Source organism: Felis catus, chromosome C2 (genome assembly GCF_018350175.1).
Source record: "Felis catus isolate Fca126 chromosome C2, F.catus_Fca126_mat1.0, whole genome shotgun sequence".
In the NCBI taxonomy this organism is placed as follows: domain Eukaryota; kingdom Metazoa; phylum Chordata; class Mammalia; order Carnivora; family Felidae; genus Felis; species Felis catus.
In genome coordinates this window covers 146,075,388-146,083,666 of record NC_058376.1, presented here as the reverse complement: position 1 = coordinate 146,083,666, position 8,279 = coordinate 146,075,388, and the positions used below count along the sequence as shown (strand labels likewise).

At 44.7% G+C, this 8,279-nt stretch overlaps 1 long non-coding RNA gene across 1 annotated transcript; it reads left to right on the top strand.

The window, feature by feature from the left end:
- The first annotated feature begins 1,651 nt into the window (after positions 1-1,651).
- Positions 1,652-6,621, top strand: LOC109491559. The gene is made up of 2 exons (XR_002144993.3): positions 1,652-2,497; positions 6,352-6,621. It is a non-coding gene; the product is annotated as an uncharacterized LOC109491559 (long non-coding RNA).
- The last annotated feature ends 1,658 nt before the right edge of the window (positions 6,622-8,279 follow it).

Sequence of the window (8,279 nt, the reverse complement as noted above, 5' to 3'; positions counted from 1 at the left end):
CCAGAGAATGTACTTGCCATTGAAAGAAAGTTGGTAGAATTAATCCATAATGGGCATTCTGTAAAGGTAAGAAGGTTGAGAATTTAAGAATTTGTACCAGAATCGGATAGCCTCTTGATCAAACATCAGCACCACTGTTTGTTTTATTGACTGTGGGTAAGTTATTTTAGCTTTCTATGCCACAACTCCACAACTTTCACATCGGTACAATGGGCGTAATCGTAATTTTCTACTTCATGGGGTTTTTGTGAATATTAAGTAAGTCCATGCAAAATGTTCAGAACAGTTCTCCACCACAGAAAGCACTCAAACTTTCTTTTTTAAAAGCTCTTATTTGCTAAAGCTAGTTATGAACTAGGGTGATGATGGCAGCCTCTCTGAAAAGAGCAAATAAATCAGAGTCTGTCTTAGATGACCATATAATTGACAAACGCTGTCTCCTATTCTAATTTACATCCCCAGAATCAGAGAGGAGTTCATAGTTACAGAATCAGAGCCACAACAGCTTAAGGAAGTGGGGTGACAAGAGAGTAGACTTCTTTGGTACCATTTTACTTAAGAATAGGTGTCCCTTTACAGTTGACTTTCAAGACCATTGGTAAATAAGTACCCAATACTCACAAGCAGAGAGTTCTGGTGTGACTTGTGGTATAAGTGTCAGTTTCCAAATGACAGTCATTATTTAAATAGGATCTCCCTACCAGAAAAATGAGGAGGATTCTGGGTCATTTCTAGAGCAGTATTGCTCTATTGATCTAAACATCAGTCAGTTTTATGATGAATCATAACCAAAAGGCAGACAACTGGATGTCCAGGCATCCTGAGGGTTATTTACGGTCCTGAGCCCTGAATCCATAGAAGGCAGGGCTGATATGGGAAGCTGATATTACCCACCAATACTCCATGCTGATGTTGCCTTTCCTGGAAAGCTCTAGATGGTTGGGAAATATGATGACCAGCAAGGACCTCAGACACTGGCTCATCCTAGAATTTGCATTAGTGGGCTTCTCTTTATCTTGGGGGGTGAAGTGTCTCATTAAAAGTCATGACCCGATCTCTGAGGCCTGGATGACTCAGCCAATCAAGTGTCTGGCTTTTGATTTTGGTTCATGTCATGATCTCACGGTTCATGAGTTTGAGCTCTGCATCGGGGTCTGTGTTGACAGCTTGGATCTGGCTTGGGATTCTCTCTCTCTCCCTCTCTCTCTCTGCCTCTGCCTCACTTGTGCTCTCTCTCTCTTTCTCTCTCTCTCTGTCTCTTAAAGATAAATAAATAAACCTTACAAAAAGCCACAACCTGATCTCTAAACAGAGAAAACAAATGATATGTTCCTCAGTCTCCTCTGTAAAGTAGAAATACCCATAACATCCCAATCACAAAATTGTTATCTCTCATGAAATAATACGGTATTCAGGCATTCAGAACAATAATACCTAGTGCATGTGCATGCATTCACATGTACGTGCGTGCGCGCACACACACACACATGCACATTTTCTCTTTTTCTCTTTCTCCAAAAATATCAATTCCCACTCCTTTCCAGTTTTTCTTTCTATAGGGGTGATAACTTCAGAATAATGGCTTTCATTTATTGAGCCCTTATTATGTGCCAGGTTCTATTTGATTTTCATAACAACTTTGCAGGGTACATGCTGTCTCTGTGGTATAGATGTGTCTCAGAAAAAGTGAGGAACTTGCCCAAGCTCTCACTGTTGGTGAGTTGTGACGCTGGGATTTGAATCCAAGCTTGCCTGGTAATGGCACCACCCACTTCCCATATTGCCACTTCGATAGTTCACAGGAAAGTTTGTACCAAGTTCATCTCATTTATTTATTGAGTCATGAGGACCTTGTCACTTGGTCTAAGCCGGCGCTCATGGTTCTCAGTTCTTTAAGATGAACAACAGGCTCTTCCCATAATAGAGATCAGCATGGAGGGCATGACCCATTTTTCTCTCTTGCATCAAGACTGGCTATTTTACTGGTGGAAGACATGACTCTGTACAACACGAATATCTGGCAATGTCTCTGCTTCGTGGCTCTGGCTGGGACTGGATAGTGGCAGGCATTCAGTTTCTTCCATCTTGCCTCTGACAGGGATGTGGTTGGGCTGTGAATCACTATTTTAACACTTGCACACAGATGTGTGAGGTTGGACGATACAGGAGTCTGAAGTGGAGTATGAAGAACAGACTATCTCCCAGAAAGCACAGTGGCTCAGGACTTCCAGCTGAAGGTCAGGAACAGTTGCCAGTGAAACAAAGGGTCCACAGCATCACTCTGATCTCTGTTTTCCTTTTACCAGCCCCCATGGGTGTTGCTGCCAGCAGCTCACAATTGGACGCCTCTTCAGAGAATTGTCCTTGGGCCGTTGGAGCTGCCTAGCCCGGTGGGGTCTGGGACTTATGCCCTGACTCCCTCTGTCATCACTCGGGGCACACCGGAGCCAATGACTGGCCAGTTTAGGACTCAAAAGACTCACTCTCTCATCTCAAGGTAGGACAGACTCTATGGTATAGGTTACCCTCAGGGGTTCCCTGTGAGACCAGAATGAGGCTAGACACAACCTGAAACCACTTCTGTGCCTAGATTCTTCTCTGCCCCTGTCTCACTGTTCTCACTTTCTGTCAGGTTTCTCTTGGAAGCTCTCCTTCATAAGTCACCTGCATAAACATCCCCATCTCAGGGTCTGCTTTCTAGGGTCTAAAGAATTGTGAGGAGCTAGATGACAGCACCGGCAGAGGAAAGATGTAAAGACTATACAGTAGGGACCACCAGGCTGAGAGGAGGAGGACAAGTGCTGTTTTGACGTCATCCTAGAGAGATGACAGACCCTCTCTAGTATGTTTGCAAGATGGTCGTGGCTCTGTATGTGGCTATGGGTGGTGAGGGCAGAGAGGGGGCGATAGGGAGGGAGAAGAAGAGGACCCAAGAACCTCTTCCACAATTCCTGAATTCTCGAAGAATTACTCCCTCCCCCAACTCTGCGAGATCAATAATCCTTCTTCGACTCTTTCCAGAGAGAGTTACACACGCCCAAGTCTAGGCCTTGAATCCTGTTATATTCTTCATTCTCTGAGGAGGCGGGGGAGGATGCATTGTTAGACTAGGCTGTTCCAAGTGTGAGGGGCCTCCTGCCCTGGCACAGTTATTGTCTTTTCTTTTCTACCTGGGCATGGAGGGGAACCCTTGACTCTGGCAGCCATGCAACACTGGGGACCCTCGGGGTCTGGAAGAGAGAGGTAGATCCCCAAATCTTTAGAGACAACCAGAGGCACTTAATTTCTTTATTCAACCTCAAAATATTTACCTAGCATCAGACATTGTTCTAGACCTTGAGAACCCAAAGGTGGACAAGGTAAGTTGAGCTCTGTCCCTATGGAGATGATGATCCAGAACAGGAGACAAAGAAGTAATCAGGGAAGCTCCATCCAAGGGCTCTGTGCTGTAATTGGTGACCCAGTGTGCTGTGGGAACTTGGAAGAGCGGCAGCTTTACAGATTTGGGGGTGAGGTGGGGACACCTTCCCAGAAACCTGACCCTGAAGCTAAGGACAAGCTGGAGCTGCCTAGTCAAAAAGAAAAAAAAAAAAAAAAAGAAGAAAAGAAAAGAAAAAAAAGGTGGGGGGTATATTTTTGCATGAGCAGGAGGGAACTCTAAGCAAAGATTGGGAAGGAAAGAAAGCTGGGGATTTCACAAGGCCAGAGGAAGTTGAGAATGTTTAGAGCACAGAAGCAGAGGTCACACTGGCAGGTGCACGGATCATTTTGAAAGCCAAGTTAAGGAACTTGGGTTTTACCATATGAGCAATGGGTGGGCATCAATAAATTCTTAACATGAAGAATGCATATACTATTTTTAGAGAGATCACTGTAGCTTTTTCATGAAGGGTAGAAAAAGAAAATAAGTGAGAGAGTTCTTAGCACAGCTTAGGAAAGAAGGGGGTGGGAGAGGGAAAAAGAGAGAGAGACACACACACACACACACACACACACACACACACACACACACAGAGTAGTGGCCCGAGCTGCACAAGAGATAGCATAGAGATAAAATTTCCTTAGAAGGTCAGATAAACAGGACTGGATGATTTGGTGTTGAAGCAGAGGCAAAGAAGCGAGGGAGAGCAAGTAATCAAGCTGATTTTGTGGTTTGGGGTTTGATGGTAGGGCCATTCCTCAGAATAGGAAACAACAAATAAGAGAAGGTTGGTGGAGGAAATGAATCCGGTTTTGGAACAATATGACTTTGAAGGATCTGTAGAACATCCTAGAGGACAGCTGCATTTATGGTTCTAGAGCCTAAGAGAGAATTCTGGGCTTTACATCTAAATGTGGGAATCCCTGGGATAAAGACCACAGCTGGTACATGGGTTTAGGTGAGAATATCCAGGGAGAATGTGTAAGAACAAGAAGGTGAGAGGGCCTAGGTCTAAAACCTGAGTGATCACTAGACCTCCACAGAAATATCTACACCGAGACTACTCAGAGACTGGGGCATTGCCTCGGTGGTGGATAAGATGGTCATAGCAATGAGGATGATAATGATATCAACCACTAATTGTTCTTGAATGCTGACTATTTGTTATACGCCTTATAGATTTTTCTCTCAGTTTTATGAGGTATGCATGATCATTATTCCCATGTTACAGACGAGAATACGGATTCAGAGAGGTCGCATGACTTGCTGGAGTCCACATGGCTTGGGAAGAGCAGAGCTGGGGTCCCCATCCAGGCCTGTCTTTTCAGGGCTGTCACTTGCCATGTTTTTAATGGAGGTCTCAGATACAACCCCAAGACTTTCCAAATCTCAGTGCGTGGATTAAATTAGACACACTGCCCTCTGGGGGTAGATTTAAGTGCAATCTGATTTTGTCAAAAATGTTAATGAGCTATTCGTGCTACTGATAATAACTAGTAGTCAGAATATTGCCTGTGCGAGTTGTCCCAATTCCTCACAAGTGTTAGGGACAGAAGATAGAACATCACAACCCTCTAGAAAAGGAGGGCTAAAGGACACCTTAGAACATCTCATCACAACCTCCTCTACAGCCGAGAAAGCGCAAGGTCTCAGGTCACTCAAGAGCATAAAGCAAATGCCAGGGTCTTTGGGGCTCCTTTCACTACTATCTTATTTTTTTTTTAGTTTCTCACAGCAGAAAAGTATGCCCCATGTGCCCTGTTCTGACACCCTGGAGAAATGAGAAGCCTCAGGTCAAGCCAGAAGGTAGCCTGGGCATCACTATCCCCAATCCTGAGTACTGTCTGCACTGCCTTCCTCTGAGTACATGGCATACTCATGCAGGGGGAGAGGGCATGTTTTCTGAGCCCACATGTCTGGGCATAGCACGTGCTTGGGCTTCCTGTCCCATGTGCACTGAAGTTGGATCTCATTTCTATTTCTCTTGTGAGCTGTTTGCACTTTTGGGTAAGGCAGACTTATTTGGAATCAGTTGTAGCTGCCAGTTATGGGAACGTTCATGACACTTCTCTGTGGGGCAGCCATCTGAGAGGGAACCCAGGGTCACAACTGTGCTGTCTCCTGTAGACTTTGGATAGACATTGTCAGGGGCAAAGTATGTGTGTGTGCCCTGGAAAGTCTGCCTCTGCTGTCCCATCTGATCTAGGCGAGGGTGGCCTCTGTTGGCAACCTGGGAACACAGGACATAATGCCATTCAGGCACCAGGTCTTCCCAAATGTAAATTTCAGCTAATGTCTCAAAGTTGGGAGGAAAAGCAAGGAGGAAATGAGCATTTACTGCATCTACTATGGGTCGGCCTGGGACACCTCTTTGCATAAATAACTTCTTTGAATCCTCACAAGATACTTACGAAATGAACCTTATTGATCTAATTTTTCAGACAAGAAAATAGAGGCTCAGAGAAGTAATTTGCTTGGATCAAAAGCAAGCAGTGTCCCTGCCCTCCTAATCTTGTTTCCTCTAAGTGGCTTCCTGTATTTTGGGCAGTCTCCACCCTCTTACATTTGCGGGGGCTTTTGAGTTTGCAAAGCGCCACTATTTCTCTTATCACCATTTGGATGGTATTATCACCATTTCATAAACAAGGAAACTGAAGTGCATAGAGATGAAGATTTTGCTTGAGAACATACCTCTTACAAATGGGGCAACCAGAGTTGGAAACTGGGTCTTCTAACAGCTTTGAAACAGCCAGTGTATGGGGAAGACCCTCCATGAGTGGAATATTCTTCCACTTATTCCCTGATGCCCATGTGCCCAAAGAGCTCTTTTTCATCCTTCAAGCCCCAAATCATGATCGTGATAAACATTTATGAAACACTTACTGCATACCTGCTGCTCTTATGTATGCTTTCACTTGTTTGCTCCCCAGAATCACCGTGTGAGATAGACACCTTCAGTGTCCCCATTTGACAGATGAGGAAATTGAGCCTGGAGAGATTCAGAACTTACTGAGGTCACACAGCCGATCAGGGGCCGAGCTGGGCTTTAAACCCAGGCAGAACTACTCAATATACTGGACTCTTTATTCTACAAGTGCAGCCTCTCAGATGGTGTCCTTATTGTTTGGGATGTCTGTCCTCACTCCCCACTCCTGTTCTGTTTCCTTTGCCCTTCTTAAATAAACTCATTGTTGAAAATATATTATTTCATTGAATTTATTTACTTGTATCTCTTTTTACCATTGCACTGTGAGCTCCCTGGGGACAGGAACCACATCTTACTTATGGGTTTAACTGCTAGTGTTTGTCATGGTGCCTCGTGAGAAATGGCAACCTAAAAGTTGCTGGCTTCCAATAGAAGGATGCGCTAGCAGGGGTCATGGCTACAATGTTATAGCTTTCCAGAATGTGTTTTCTCTTATATTGAACAAAGTCATTCTATCTTGATAACCTCTCCCATGGTTTTTGTTTATTTGTTTTCATTTAGTGGTTCCCCGCTGAGAGTGTGAGGAGATGTGTGTTAATGTTTCAATTTGTTGCAATGATTGGGGTCACTGTTACCTTTTAGTGGGCGCGGATGTGGAATGCTGCTATGGACTGAATGTTGTGTCTGCCTCAAATTCATATGTTGAAAACCTAATCCCAAATGTGATAGTATTTGGAGATGGAATCTTTGGGAGGGAATTAGGTTTAGATAATATCAAGGGTAGACTCCCCCTTGATGGGATTAGTGTCCTTATAAGAAGAGGAAGAGACACCAAAGCTTACTCTGATTGCCACAGGAGGACACAGCAAGAATGTGGCTGCTGACAAACTAGGAGTAAGGCTCTCACTAGACATTGGCACCTTGATCTTGCATTTTCCAGCCTCCAGAACTACGAGAAATAAATGTGTACTGTTTAAGGCACACCATCTACAGTATTTTGCTATGGCAGCTCAGGCAGACTAAAACAGAGTTCATAATCTTCCAGTGTAATGTGCAGGACAGTCCCACATGATTGAGATTTTTTTCTACCGTGAATACCAAAGGGCTCCTATCCTAAACACTGGTCATTAGATCCATATATTTGTACCTGGACGATGGTCCCCCTAGGCCAAAACATCTGGTCAAGCTGAACTTCTTCAGGGCTTATGGAAGGCTACTGAAAAATCCCAGGTTTCTCTGAGAAAGAAAGGAAAAGATGGGTAAAGCCAGCCTGAGACAGAAGTCAAAGGTCCCAGCCTCTTTCTTAAGAAAGTTCTCCACTATCCTCTCAAATAGGTTGTACCTGCAGTTCTGCTGGGGAGCACTGGTATTAGAAGACTAGTATTCCAAGACTAGCTGGGGAAAGGCGATCCCTTGGGCTTACATAACCTGCAGTCAAAAAGACACTCCTTTGAGATAAGAGCGGCACGCCATGTTACCTGTGCCCCACATACCTCACTAGTGTCTAAAGGATACTAATATCTTCCTAATTATAGTTAGCCACACTTGTCTCCTTCAAGAACCTCTGGGACCTCAGAGTCGTTCATGTACGGAAAAGAGGGGTCCTTAGCATGGTAACAAAATCTCTGTGACGTGAATAGATGATTGAATGGAGGGAGGCAGAGACTGCAGGGGAGAATATGAATGAACATAATGACCCCTGTCCTCTCCATCTCCCTCGCCGGTTCCCCTGGTTCTGCAAGCCCTGTGGACCTCACTGGACGGGAGAGATTTTGATTCACCTGGGTACCCTCATGTGCTCTAAAGCAGGGGAAGGGAGAAACTTTCCCTTTCTCAGACATGTCCCCTCCTTTTGGTGATCTAGCACGTTAGTAAGTGAGGCTAATGGAGAAACCACACCATGATGTGGCCCCAGAGCAGAAGCGCTTCTCA